Source organism: Onychomys torridus, chromosome 3, assembly GCF_903995425.1.
Source record: "Onychomys torridus chromosome 3, mOncTor1.1, whole genome shotgun sequence".
Taxonomy (NCBI): Eukaryota; Metazoa; Chordata; class Mammalia; order Rodentia; family Cricetidae; genus Onychomys; species Onychomys torridus.
In genome coordinates, this window is record NC_050445.1 from 156,287,762 (window position 1) to 156,303,300 (window position 15,539).

The 15,539-nt window shown below is 44.2% G+C and overlaps 1 protein-coding gene across 3 annotated transcripts in view; it reads left to right on the plus strand.

Moving 5' to 3' along the window:
- Positions 1–8,326: 8,326 nt before the first annotated feature.
- The window catches only part of Irag2 (inositol 1,4,5-triphosphate receptor associated 2), a 54,625-nt gene continuing 47,412 nt past the window's right edge, over positions 8,327–15,539 (plus strand). For all 3 annotated transcript variants that reach the window (XM_036180585.1, XM_036180586.1, XM_036180587.1), the window contains exon 1: positions 8,327–8,647. The gene's annotated coding sequence lies outside the window, so the exon portion shown is untranslated. The remainder of the gene's footprint in view (positions 8,648–15,539) is intronic.

Consider the following 15,539-nt stretch of genomic DNA (forward strand, 5'->3'; position numbering starts at 1 on the left):
GGCCTCTGCCAGGGAGAACTGTAGGAGCTGGGGTACTCCAGATGCCTGGGTGGGGTCACTGAACACTAGCCTGCACACAGCTGCAGCGTCTTTCCACAACCTCGTGGAAAACTCAGATGAAGCCTCAGACCCCAGCCTTTACTGGAGAGGAGAGCTGAGAAGAGAGAGCATGACCAACCATGCAATAGCCCAACTTTCGGGGTAGCAAACAAGGGTTTGGCTTCTGTTCTGCCTGCCTCAGGATATTATGGTACCCAGAATGGTCTAGAGCTATAGCAACTGCTCAGGAGACAAACAGTGGGTTGGACTAATGGGAATGTGTGAGGTACCCACAGAATGTCAGGAGAAGTTGGGGTTATCTTGTCTAAAGGAGAGAGGAATCAACATGGATACAGAGAAGCAGCAGCATGCAAAGGAAGACAGTGTGGGGGATTTACAAGGACCTGGAGCAGGCACCCTTCTAACACAGGAATAAAGATAAAAGGCATCAAAGAAGGAGAAACAGGGAAAGACATGCTGAATAAAGAATAGAATGAGTCTGTAGAGATGGACGTGGACGATTGACTCCTCAGAGGATCAGTACAGAGGCTCAATGTGGCAGGAGAGCATGGATGAACACAATGGGGATTGCACCAAAAAGGTGGACAATGTTAAGAAATGTCAAACAAGCCCCCAGAATGAAAGACTGTATTAACTACACCGAGAATTTTATTAGAGGGCTATTAGCTGACCAAACAAAATAGAAAAAAAAAAAATAACCTAATAAATTGAATGTACCCTATCAGAAATTATCCAGTTAGAAGAAGAGGCTGTGTGCAAGAGTTACAGGATTTATGGGATATTACTATGTAGAGTGGCATCTCTGTTTCTGAAGTCAGGGAGGGAGGGAGGAACTGAACTGTTGCTTCACAGATGAGCAGAAAGCAATGTCCAGATTCATGATGCCCATCTAACTCCAAATCCGACAAGTCCAAGGCAGTCCACATACAGTCCATGGTCAGAAGAAGACAGTATTGTAAGCAGTGAGAAACAAAGCGCCACATCACATGAACAAGACATGGTGAGACTATTAGAAATCTCCCAGCAGGAAGTGTGCATGGCACAAGGACATGGTGCTGTCAAAGCTACACATCACATGGAGACAAACAGCCGAGGAGACTGTCCCTGTCATTCCTGCCTTGTGAGACAAATGTCACTGAGCAGCAGTGCAAAAGCATGAGGAAGCGTGAAAGGCGTGGACGAGAGTAAACACGTAGATAGCTCCAGAATATCGGCATGGCAGTGTAAAGGACAGAAACCAAAAGCATTATATCTTGTATAATATTAGAGGGACCAGCCTTAATAGTATACATCCCAGGGGCTCAGGAGAGAGAACTACTAATAGTGAGGACTGTTTTTGGGAAATAGAATCTCAGCACACCGAGCTCTGTAGTCCACTTGTTTTCATTCCTCTGGCATAACATCCTATATACACAGCTTCAGTTCTGTTCTTGTGCCTAGCTCCTTTCTTGCCTGATTTCTCTGTATATTTATCTACTGCTCCCTCTAAGTTCTATCTTAATTCTCTCGTCTTAATTCTGCCTCATCTAGGTCCTTTTCATCTTGTTCTTACCCAGCTAAGACTTCCCCATCTGACTCTTCCTCATCTTCCATCTCATCCACACACTCTCTGGTCAAAGCCCTCCTTATCCCTCTCCGTTCTCCATCTCTCTGTTCTCCACGTTTCACCTAAGTCTCTCCCTGGAATCCAGTTATAAACCCAAGCAATAGCAAGCCCCTGGTTGAGCAAGGTCACCAGGCTTGAATTCTATAGAATCATAAAGGCAGGTAAGAATTTTCCTCAGGCAGTGACCACCAGGCTTTCTTTTACAATCCAAAATGGGAATGGTAAAAGAGGAGGTCAACTGAGTGCTAATGACCAACCAGTTAGTATATCAAAAAGGGGATCTATGTGCTAGTCTATATTCCTAGAAGTGGTTAGGTAAGAAGTTAGGGGTCTATTAGTAAGGTTGTATAAAAAAGCAGGGTCTCACCCTAAACTGCAAAAGAAATAAAGCTATCTGCCTGACCTAGGAGACACCTAGGTGTTGTTTTGTATGGCCTTGGATGTTTGATAGGCATTTTAGATAAATATACTGTTAGGAGTTCTTAGAAGCACACAAGAAAATAATTTTAGGAACCAGCCAATATATATACAAAAGCTAAAATATCACCAAGACTCCTTAAGCCGTGGCTTGACCTTTGGAGAAGTCCTTGACTTTTCCAAGTAGTAGCTTTTGTGACAGAAGCTGAATTCCATTATGCTTTCCCATGACTTAGAGCAATTATAGATAGCTATAAAATGTGTTAATAAATGATGTGATTTGTGACATCAACAATACACAAAGTGTGTGGAGAGAAGTAAAGGCACATGCTGAAGTATGACTGAAGTTATGGCATCCTCAAATGGGCTATTATGAGATTTTTGTGATTACATAGCAACTACAAAGAAAATATCTATAGATAAGTTCAAAAGAGGTGGAGGAATACAGCACACAGATACAAAGAAATCAGCAAGACTCAAAGGAAAGACAGAGGAAAGGGGCTGGAGGATTGCCAGGTGCACAGGAAACAGATGAAAAGTGGCAGTGGCCTTTTAACTCCCCTAGGCACCGTTTCTTTAAATATAAGTGGGTTAAATTCTACAATCAAAAGGTGTGTGGTGGGCTAGGATATTTAAAAGCAACAAGACCCAACTCTATGCTGTCTGCAGGAGATACACTTAGACCTGAGGTCACCCCAGGAGATTGCTGAGGGTCTGCAACCTCACACTAAGGTTGTGGTAGGGATCAGAAGAGAGATGCTGCACAAACTATACTGATGAGGTGTGTGTCTGGCAAAGAAGAGTGAGTCAAAAACTGTCAACAGAGATAAGGGTGTTCCATTACAGAAGTGTTAGTTCTCCAAGGTGATACATAATTGTGAATGTCTGTACACCTGACATCAGAGAACTGAGGTTAAGTAGACCCTAGTAGAAGGAGAGTAGTCAGCTGGAAGCATCCCTCTGATCAGCACTGATGGGGAATGAATGAGGAAGCCAGGCATGATGGTGCATGTCTTTAATCTCAGCACTTGGAAAGCAGAGGTAGGCAGATGGATTTCTGTATGTCTGGGGCCAGGCTCATCTATGTAGTGAATTGCAGGCCAGCAACTCACTCTCACTCTATCAATAGAGACCCCCTGTGTGAAAAAAAAGGAAGAATAAATGGGAATAAGGTTGAGTGAGGAACTGAAAGGCATATCCTTGAAAACTCTTAAAAATGACAAAGAAGACATGGACAAATGGATGGACCATTATGTTCATGAGTTAGAAAATATGTTCTTAAAATGTCCATACTGATGAAGGTAATTCATAGATTCATTGGAATGCCTACAAATATCTCAATGGAGTTTTTATAGAAGTTGAAAATTTTCTAAAGTGCTTGTGGAATCACAAAGAGCCTTGACTAGCTGAAAGAAATCTTGAGAAAGATGAAGGAATTAACTTTCCTGATTTCAAAAAATTACAAAACTATAGAAACCAAACATAGAACTGTGACACTCCCAGCCCTGCCCGCCCCCCTCAATGCACAGATGGTTGAGCAGCGCACAGAGCCTAACATCAAGCCCATGGACATGGGGACAGCTTGTCTCTGACATGACTGAAGAATTCACAGAGGGAAAGGGCTACCATTACAACTGGTGCTGGAGAACATGGGCGTCCACAGGAAGGCAAGTGACAGTGGCACATTTCACTATATCCAGAAGCCAACCCAAAGGACCAAACAAAGACTTCTTATACATAAGATCCAAAGCTCCCAGGCATCTTAGAGAAAGAAGAGCTGTTTTGGTAAGAAGACACCGAAAGTCCAGGCAGCTAAGATAAGTGGGATGATTTCACACTCAGAATCTTCTGCAACAAAGGCAGTAAAGTGAAGGAGTAGTGTTCAGAATGGGAGAAATATTGGAGGACCATAGACCAGAAAATGACTTAGCATTTTAATGTATAAGGAACTCTAAGAACTACATTGAAAAAACCTTTAAAATAGGAAAGAGGGTCTGGAGAGATGGCCCAGTGGCTAAGAGCAGTTATTGGTCTCACAGAAGACCCAGGTGCAGTTCCCAGCACCAGATTCACAACCACCTGTAACTCCTGTTCCAGGTGATCGGATGCCTTTTCTGATTTGTATTGTGCACTCAGGTACACAACATTTCCCCTCACACAGAAGCATAATTAAAAGAGAATCTTTTATAAAATTGGAAAGAATAAAAAGGCATTTCTCCAAGGAAGATATACAAATGGCCCACAGCTGTGTGAAGGGACCACATGACCAGTCATCTAGGAAATTGTTTTATGTATTTGGGATAACTATCATGAAAAAATACAAAGTTTAAGGTAGAGAAAGCAGAATTATCAACAGTTATTGGTGAGGGTATAAAATGGGGTCACCATTATGCAAAGTAATATGGATTCATCATAAGACAAAGTTCCTGCTCCTCCATAGTCCCCTCCAGGGTCCAGGAAGAATCTACAACCAGCTGATAATCTAATCTTAGATGTTATGAAATGAATCTACATACACAAAACTCTTTAGTCTGTTCACTTTGTTCTTCTGAGTCAGTTCTCTGTCTACACAGCTTCTTTTCTGCTCTCATACTAGCTCTTTTCTTGCCTGGTTCTCTTTCCATTTTTCTGCTGTCCCCTCTAAGTGCTATCTTAGTTCCTTCATCTAGTTCTGCCTCATCTAGGTTCTCATCCATCTAGTTCTTTCCCATCTTAGTTCCTCTCCCATCTCCGTCTTTCTCATCTCCTTCTATCTCACCTTGTTCTTCCTCATTGTTCATCTCGTTCCTCTAGTCTTTCTTGTAGCCCTTCAATCTAGTTATTCCCTGTCTCAGTTTGTTCCTCTCCAGTTCTTACCCATCTAGTTCTTCTATTCTCTTTTCTCTGTCTCATCCTTCTCTGAAAATAAAACTGCCTTTTATCCCTTGGCCCTTATCTCTCCCAGCTATCTCTGCTCCTGCCATTTCTGGCAAGTGTGCTTGGTCACTAGGCAACTTGACTAGGCAACTTCCATCACAACTAGATGTACCTGTAAGTAGGAACCCTTAGTTCTGAGTTAATTGTTAAGGGTGGATCGAAAACAAGAGATAAGACTTTGGAAAGGAGAAGGTTAAGCTTAATTAGTGCATCCACCAGGCCTTTTCAGACAGATAGTCTGATGCTTAAGTCTGTTCTTAGAGAGTACAGAGGTATAAGATACTTTTGTCTGTCCGGGAATGGGCCTGGCCCGATGCTGCTAATGACAATAATTACAGAAAGGCTTGAAAGGGATCCTGGCTGTGTTACTGATCAGAAGATTATCTAAATATTCTTTTTGTTTGTTTGTTTTTGTTTTTGTTTTTTGAGACAGGGTTTCTCTGTGTAGCTTTGCGCCTTTCCTGGAACTCACTTGGTAGCCCAGGCTGGCCTCAAACTCACAGAGATCCTCCTGCCTCTGCCTCCTAAGTGCTGGGATTAAAGGTGTACGCCACCACTGCCCAGCCTCTAAATATTCTTTTAGTAGAGGAGAAATTGTGCCCAAAGAATGATGGAAAAGCCTACAGAAGCACACAAGAAATTCATAGTAGGAAATGGCTAACAATCAAAAGCCAATATCTCCAAGAGTCCTTGAGCCTCAGCTTGACCTCTGGAAGGCCCTTGGCTTCTTCCAGGTATTAGCTTGTCATAATCAGCTGAAATCCTACTTCATATATTTTTGCAGCTTGCAGCAGACTACCATATGATGCTGAAATTGAGCATATAATATTAGCCCCAGAGAGTCTGGAATCAGGAGATTGCCAGGGATCTGCAGCCTCACTCCCCTCCTTGTTCTGATGATTAAATTGTCAACATGGCAGGATTAGGGTCAGCAGAGAGAAGCTCTGGATGTGTCTGTGAGGGTTACTTTGATGAGTCTGAAGCAGAAAAACACACCCTAAATGTGAACAGTTCCATTTCCCAGGCTGGGGTCCCAGCCCAATAAAGAAAAAGTGAGCTGAGCACCAGCATTCATCTCTCTGCTCCCGATGTGGATGTGACGTGATGACTGCCTCAACCACCTCCCCTAGTGGCCTCACCACCAGCAAGGACTGTTCTCAGATGTCAGTCCAAATGAACCTTCCCTCCCTCAAGTTGCTTTTTTGAGAAAAGTAAGTGACACAAGTTTACTGCTGCATCTCATAACAAGCAAGATGCAGAAACAACCTAGACATCTGCAACGTGTGAATGGATGGAGATAATGAGGCATCCATTGGCTAGAAAAGGAACTAGTCTCATGGTCCATTTGTAGATAAACTGATCAAATGTGGTATAAAACAATATTATTCAGTCTTAAGGGAGTTCTACCATGTAGGACAATGTAGTTGAACCCATAGGATGTTAGGCTAAGTGAGCCATTAGTCACAGAGGATCTGGTGACCTCCAGATCCTACTTATATAAGGTACCTGAAATAGTTAAATCCTACAGAAGCAGAGAGTAGATGGCAGTGCAAGAGTTACTTCTCAGCAGGTGTAAAGTCTTGATCCTACATGACAAGGAAGTCCTGTCACTTGCTGCATCACATTGTACCTGGAGTCAACAATGCCACACATTGTATTTGACAACTCTGCCTAACAGTACTATATACGCTGTGGTCAGCAATACCCTACACAGTACCTAACAGTACTATACATGCCGTGGTTAGCAATACCATACACAGTACCTAACAGTACTGTACATGCTGTAGTTAGCAATACCATACACAGTACCTAGCAGTACTGTACATGCTGTAGTTAGCAATACCATACACAGTACCTAGCAGTACTGTACACACTGTAGTTAGCAATACTATACATGGTGTAGTTAACAATACCATACATACAAACATAAAGAACATAGGCCTTGGACTAGAGACACAGCTCAGCTGACAGCATGACAACTTAGCATGACAAGGCCCTAATTTCAAGTTCAGTTCCTAGTCCTGAATAAATTAGGCATGTGGTGCATACATCTAATCTCAGCTCTAGAGAGGTTTAGGCAGGAGGATCACAAGTTCCCAGCTTCATAGGGAATTGGAGACCAGCCTGGGCTGTAAGAGATCCTGTCTGAAAAGAGCATTAGCTCTTTTAATAATTATGACTGTAAATATTTAGGAGTGCAGATTTCAGCACAAACCATTCACGGTTCTTGCTTTAGCGCCATTACTAACTTTGGGTGGCGATGTGGCAGCTCTGAGGAATGCTTGAGTGTGGTGCTGAAAGCCTGTGTGCCCATTTTCTGGTCTATGCAGGAACACGGTGGGGTTCTAACTACAAACAAACCTTGGAGATGCCAGCAGGGGGTCTGGGACTGATGCTGGCTTCCTGCTGCTTTACGCTCTTCCCCAAGCTGATCATCCTGGCAGGTTTAAGGTTGTTTCTGGTAGCCACTGAATCATCATCAGTACCACACAGTATTAGTCTTGCTGGCTAGTGGAGAATAGGTGCTGGATGCGAAGTGACAAGGACACAGGGAGGTTTGTGGTGGAAGATAAGACGTCAAAGAGTTCACAGTGGGAATATCCAGTGTGTTTCCAGCTGTGGTGGGGGCGGGACTTCCTGTACTAATGCTACCTGTGCCTCCTATGATTGACAGTCCAAAGGAGAAAGAGGAAAGTCCTGAAACAAAGACTCGTCCCCCCACGCCCATGGTCTGCACCTGTCATCCTCCTCTCAATGTAGAGCATCCTCCAAGTGTGCAACAGGCGCTCCTTGCTGAGCTTGTGAAAACCACGTGCCCATCTGTGACAGCCTGAGTGAGCTGCAGGGTTACTTAAAAGCCTGTGCTTCTACATGCTTTCACTTTTCTCTGTGATCTCTAAAGTTTGAGCTCGCCACAGTTTCTCAGAGTGACTCTTGATGGAAATGTCACTGAAAGCTTGTAGTTCAGTTCTTGGGGTGTCTCTGTCTCCTTTACTTTTTAAAAAATTGACTTCAGCCAGAAGCAAGTAGATATCATTAAGCAGCTGCAAGATGCTGTCACCAAGAAGGGTACCACAAAGATAGGCCAGGGCCGGGGAACACCGAGCCAGGGCCGGGGAGGTCTTGGCAACATTAAACTCGGGGGAAATTGCTCAGATGTCCTTAAAATGTGAAGTAAAATGGAGGAGGAACAAAAAACAAAAACAAAAAGAGGAACTGTTAGTTGTCCCGGGAGGCTGGCTGTGAGCTGTGTGGAGGAAGTGCAGGGGCACAGAGGAGGCGGTGTCAACAGCCTGCCCATGAAAGAGGGGAGCACAGAAAGCCCTAACTTGCTTGGCAGGACTCTCTGGGGTGGAAGGAGCTGGGGGTGCTGTGCCCATGCAAACAGAATTGCAGAAGTTGAGCTCAGGCTTATCACTTCCCTGAGAAGAAAAGCACATTTCCAGTTTCCTGTGCCTAAGTGCTCAGTGCCCTCCATGCTGCTGAAGCCCAGACTGAGCTGTGCCTAAGTGACGTGGGTGAAGAAGGATGAGGATAGGGCCTGTGGAAGAGCTGAGTCTCTACTGCCTGGACTAAAGGAATCCCAGAACAGAGCCTGCAAGCTAAAAGCACTGCCCAGACTCCGAGCAGAAGACTAGGACCCGCCATGTAAGTAGCAAGGTTCACCCCAGGCTGGGGCAAAACCTCTTCCTGGATCCCAGCTGCTGGGTTATCCAGCAGAAAGTTTAGGAGACAGTGCTGACAGACTCCAGGGATCTCTGCCTCCTGCTAGGAACATAAGACCATTAGCTTCCCTTGGCTTTGCTGAAGGTGTCTCTGGCTGTATTTCCTTTTAAAATGAAACAGACCAGTGATGGTAGGGTTGTTAAGCTCAGTGGCAGACAACTGGCCTTGTGTGCAAGAGGGTGTATCAATATTAAATACATGAAAATTATTTTTAAAGTTATAATGTGTACCTAACATATATGTGTATATGTATGGATATATATTCACACTTTAGTTGGTTTGGTTTTGTTTCTGAGACAGGGTCTCACTGTGTAGCCCTGACTGACCTAAAATTCTATGTAGCGGCTGGCTTCAAACACACAGAAATTGATCTGCCTCTGGCTACAGAGTGCTGGGGTTAATGGCATGCTCTATCATGCTCAGATCTGCTCTACTTTTTGAAACTGGGGTATTTACAATGTTTGTGTGTCAGCCCACGGCATATGAGAATTTACTAAGAATAACGTGAGAAGACAATTGTCAAATTACAAATGTCAGGCTATTTATAAACCTGCTTTATCTAGAAACATGGAACGGAAAATATAAGACTCATTTACCTCACCAGTTACAGACAGCGGCTTTTGCTCAGCAAGCTTCTTATTTTAGCCGTGTGTATCTTCCTTTTATAGAGAGTCCTTGTGGAGGAAAAGCAGACGTAAAGGTGACGCTGCTCCCCTGGGCTTGTTGTGAATTCCTGTGGCTTTTCCACTGTCAGTGTAAGGAAGTGGCTGAGGCATTTGAGGAATTGCCTCATTTGAGAAAAGCAATGTTGTTGGATATTTTATTGTTACTGTCTTATGCTTTGTGAGCTCACTGGGTTTCAACGTTTCTGAAGGCACCAAAAACCATGCTTTAAATCAGGAAGTTTACATGTTGTTATTGCTGGGGCCTTGGAAGAAGGTTCTCTTGTGACCAGATCTGCTGTGTTGAAGCATGGATAGACAGGTGTGCTCAGTTAGGTGTAGGTTGTGTCTGCCTTAGACCCCATCCATGCTCAGAGCACTAACCCCTTGGACACATATCTGTCTTTTGATGAAACTGATATTACAACCCGCAGTTTTATGAGCTAGTAAGACTTTGTGCCCCCTTCCACGATGGCTCCTTTGTAGCGTCTGTTCAGGAGAGTCAGCTACTGACTCATCTCAGAGCTCCATTGCTGCCTCCCCACTGGGAGTTACCCTCTAGCCTGGCTGCAGGGACAGTTGGTTCCGATGTTACTAAACGCTGATGTTACTAAACGCTGCACCCCCAGTTTGAGTGCTGGTTTTTTTCATGTCTGGATGACATGTGGGCACTTCCACCCTCCACTGACCTATTCTTAAGGATTCATTAAACCCACAGATGTTTGTACTTTTCCTCTCCAGAGAAGCAACACCTATGGGAGTTTTACTTAAGACCAGTTTTTATGTGAAAGTCTTTCTCAAAAACCTGTTAAAATCAAACTTTGGGCAAAGAGGGCAGTTAGTTTACGTTTTCAAAATGTTCTACACAGCAGGTAGAATTGGAACAGCAACAAGGGAGGACAGTAGCCACACACACAAAACACACACACACACACACACACACACACACACACACACACAGCCACAGAGGACAATAGCCCCCCCCACACACACACATCCCCCACTGCCACGGAGGACAGTAGACACACACACACACACACACACACACACACACACACACACACATACACACTATCCCCCCCTGCCACCCATGCTGCTTGCATTGTGAGTCAGACAGTTGAATTCTGAGTCGGAAAGAGAAATATTCAAATGTCCTCAGCTGTTCTGAAACTATGTAGCTACTTGAATTAATTAGCAACTGTTTCTGACCCATCTCAAATTCATCTGCCAGCTGTAGGAAGATGGACTTGCTTTTTAAAAAATATTCAGGCCAATGACGACCAATATGCACAAAGTAAAATGAAGTCCTTAATAACATTTGGTTCAGCATCAGGCTGGCTGGCACGTGAAGTGGCCTCTGAGGAACCAACCTGAGAGCGTCTGCTTGTTTGAGTGGCTACTATGCGTTTTCTTTTTAAATTACATCTATCCTGTGGCCATCTGCATGTTTTCTTTTTTCTTTGATTTTATATAAGTATCTTCTTGTGTTGATAGATGATATTGGTTATCTGTGTCTTTGTTGTTGTTGTTTATTTATGTGTATTAGTATTTCCCTGTATGTTTGAGCCCCATCTGTGTGTCTGGCACCTGAGAAGGCCAGAAGAGGGTGGTGGATCCCCAGGAACTGGATTTACAGATAGTTGTGAATCGTCATGTGGGTGCTGGGAATCAAACCCAGGTCCTCTGGAAGAGCAGCTGGTGCTCTTAACTTCTAAGCCATCTCTCCAGTCTCCTTGTATACTTTTTGAGACAGGGTCTAACATAGTCCAGACTGGCCTGGAAATGGCTATACAGCCAAATATGACCTGGAATTCCTGACCCTCCTCTGTCTTCCTCCTGGGTGTAAATCCTAGGATTACAGGTTCGTGCCACCCCGGCAATATTGAATCAGCAGCAGATACTTATTTGAAAAGGAAATGTAAAAACATTCTTAGATGGAGACCACACATACAACACATTCAGTGCTTCTTATCTATAGGAAACACAGACTAGAGCTAATCCGGGCTCTCGGGCTGCCACTTGACAGACCACAAGAGGACTGCTTGTAGGAACCAGAAGTACTCTGTTACGGGGAGATCCTGAGAAGTGCCTGTCTCATTCTTTAACAGTGTCTGCATGTGAATGCCACAGGTTAGGGACGGCTTTCCTCTAGACTGTCTCATGGAAAACTCTTGTGATGGCCTCTCTGTGTGGAGAGGGATGGCATGGGAGAGGACAGATGCAGGGTGACTGTCACATGTCCTGAGTCATCAGAAACTAGAGGGGTAGCGGCTGACAAAGAGGAGTCTGTGCAGCTGACATGGACGGACACACACACACACACACACACACACACAGAGTAAATGAATAAATGTGAGGAATAATGCAGGTGTAGATGAGATAATGCAATGGTGTAGTATGGTGGCCTAAGGGCAGGGTGTGTAAGAGCAACTGACAAAGTTGGGCAAGTCAGCTGACTACTAGGAGCCAGCGTTCCTCCTGGGAATGCTGCTTCTGGGAATTGTAAGGAGCAGAATACGTGTGCCCCAGCAGTGAGGCTGGCCAGAGTTGGCGTGCACATTCTGCTAGAGCAGACTTCCGGAATATCCCCTCCCTCCTTTACGACTGGTGTGTGTGGAATAACATGCTCCAAAATGGGAAACTCCACTTGTCTCAGTCTTTCTTTATAAACAGGATCAGGGCTGGAAGGGTTGGACTGTGACCTTCAGCAGAAAAGCCCCAAAGCCTGCCGCTGCTAAGCAGGTGGCAGGAGCCTTTTCAACTCCCTCTGAGAAAGTCACAAACACGTCCCTGCACCTGGGTAGTCCTCCCAGCCTCACAGAGCTCCCCAATGGGAACAGAATCTGTATTTACCTCCACAGTCCAGTGCCCCAGCTCCCCCACCTCTACCCTTCCTCAGCACCTGGCCAGCACTGTTCTGTTTAGAGCGGCACCAGCGTTTCTACAGTTAGGTTTGTGCATCTCTGACATCCTGTCAGGCCTTCTAAATGCAATGTCTGGTGGTCCCTGTGTTCTCCCTGGCTACCAACAACTGAACAGCTTTCTTACTATGCTGGTGACAGTGTTGCACACATTTTCAAGTGGTTTCTTGCTAACCCTGCATATCATATAAACCTTGCATTATTTTCCTTCTATTTATTATTTATTAGGTTTACTATTGTCATGTTCTTATTTACTCGTGTGTGTGTGTGTGTGTGTGTGAACATGAGCACAGATGTCCCAAAGGCATGGGGGATGGGTTCTCCTGGAACTGAAGGTACAGGTAGTTAAAAGCCTCCTGATATGTGTGCTGGGAACCCAACTCAGGCTTTATGCAAGAGCAAAAAGCACTCTCAATTGCTGAGATTATTATTATTATTATTATTATTATTATTATTGTTGTTGTTGTTGTCATTATTGTTATCATTATATTTTTCTTTTATGTTTGAAATTATAATTACATCATTTCCTCTCTCCCTTTCTCATATCCAGCAGTTCTCAACTGTGGATCTCAACCTCCTTTCATGGGAGTTGCCTAAAATAATCTGAAATACCAGATATTTACGTTACAGTTCATAAAAGTAGCAATGAAAATAATTTTATGGTCAAGGGTCACCATAACATTATTAATGGGTTGCAGCATCAGGAAGGTTGAGAACCACTGCTCTAAGCCCTCCCATGTACCCTGACCCCTCTTCCCTCTTTCAAATTCATGGCCTCTTTTCTCATTAATTGTTACGTGTGTGTGTGTGTGTGTGTGTGTGTGTGTGTGTGTGTGTGTGTGTGTGAGAGAGAGAGAGAGAGAGAGAGAGAGAGAGAGAGAGAGAGAGAGAATTCCGTCACTCTCTCAGAGTCCAGAAGAAGGTGCTGGATCCCCTTGAACTGCTACAGTTACAGGTAGTTGTGTACAGCTTGACATGGGTGCTTGGAACCAAACTCGGGTCTTGGAGCAAACACACTATACTCCATACATGTGGGTTATTTTCGTTTATATTGTTGTTGTCTCCTCCTCCTCCTCCTTCCTTCATCATCCCCTCCCCCTCTGTTTTTTGAGACAGGTCACACTATTTGGTGTGTGGTGGTCATGGAACTCACTATGTAGACTAGGTTAGCCTTGAACTCATAGACTGCCTGCCTCTGCTTCTGAGTGCTGGGATCAAAGGTGTCTGCCACCATACCCAGCCCTCATTCATGTGATTTTTTTAACTTTCTCTTTCATGCAAAGTCATAGAAGTCATTCAGGCCTTAAGTGTACCGTTCAGCCAGTTTGAATGCAAGTGAAAACATGGAATTTCTGCCAGAAATTCCCTTTTGCTGCTTCTCCAGGAGCACCCATCTCTGGCCTCACTACAGCCAGTAGCTGTGGAGTAACCAGGGCAGCTGGGCTGGGCTGGAACCAAGGGAGGCCAGAGATGTCCTCCTCCTGCGTCTGTCTCTCAGCACGTTTGAGATTTATCTGTATTGTGTTCACAAATAACATTTGAGTTGTTGAGCTGCCTATGTCTCTATGAATACCCCACACATTGATTCTGTCTGTGATTAGAAATCTAAAAGATTTGCCATTTTTTAGTTGTGGATAAAGACACTGTGAATGATTGTGCACAGAGCTCTGTAGAGACATGTTCACCACAAGCAAATACCTAAGAATAGAATTATTAAGTCAAAACTTAGTCCTAATTCTAACTTAAAAAAAAAAAAAAAGTCTACACAGAGGCTGGAGAGGTGGCTTAGCAGTTAAGAGCACATATTGATCTTCCAGGGAACCTCAGTTTGGTTCCCAGCACCCACACAGTAGCACACAACCATCTGTAACTCCAGTTCCAGGGGGATCTGATGCCCTCTTCTGGATTAGACAGAAACTGCACTCATAAGGTGCACATACATACACCAACACAAAACACTTATACACATAAAATAAAAATGGTAAATGCATCCCACTCTTGAGTACGTCAAATGCCTCCAGTGCTGTTTGAGGGTCTGAGCTCCCCAACTTCAGTGTTTACAGTTTGGACAATACAGGTGTCATCGATCTTGATTTATATTTGTAGGTAACTGTAACATTGACTGCTTTTCTCATATTCTGACTGGTCATTCTTTTTCAAAGTGTCTATTAATGGATACACAAGTAATCAGGAATAGTTTCTCTGTTGATGAATTTTGATTTAAATTTTTAATTATTTACTTATTTGTGGTACTGGGAATTAAACTCTTATTCTGTTTTGTTTTATTTTTTGTTTTATTTTTCCTATTGGAAGTGCTGTGAGTGCTGTGGGGCAAGCACTCCCCTGGTGCTACTTCTGGCCTGCAGACCCAGAGCCTGGAGCCTCCACCACTGAGACTCATGCCCAGCCCAACTCTGATGCATATATCTTAGTTTCTGTGTGTGCTCACACTCAATACTACAGCATGCCTGGTGGAGGTCAGGGGACTGGTTTTTGGAGTCAGTTCTCTCTCTCTCTCTCTCTCTCTCTCTCTCTCTCTCTCTCTCTCTCTCTGTGTCTCTCTCTCTCTCTCCTCTGTCTTCTCTCTTGCACAGAAGTAACTATATCTCACCAGCCCCTCAACTCTGGTTTGTTTGTTTGTTTGTTCGTTTGTTTTTAAAAATAGGGTTTCCCTATGTAGTTTTGGTGCCTGTCCTGGATCTCGCTCTGTAGTCCAGACTGGCCTCAAACTCACAGAGGTCCACCTGGCTCTGCCTCCTGAGTTTTGGGATTAAAGGTGTGTGTCACCACTGCCTGGCTATTTTTAATGCCTAGAACATGAAGTTGGTTTTTCCCCCAGTAGCATGTACTGTGTTGTGAAGATGTCCTTTGGAGGTGTGGGCATCATTGATAATGAATACTGCAGTTCTGATAATGGTAGACAGGCTTTTGGTTTTCAGCAGCCAATGAAGTAGAAGGCCTTTGCCTGGAAGTCACTGTGTTGTCATTTAGAAAGCCGCTTAGACCAGTTTCCCTCTTGCAGGGAATCGGAGACATCTGGGCACATTTCACAGCAGAGTTGGCAGCAGCAGGGACAGTGGGCTTTGCTCCATTTCTTCTTGAAGCCTAAATGTCCCACACTCTGCAGCCCCCCCATTCGCAGAAGAATGCAAAGTAGAATGCAAACCGGGGGCCATAGTCTGGTCTGTTTTGTCATTTGGAAAATATGGAAATTGCCATTCCTCGTTGTAT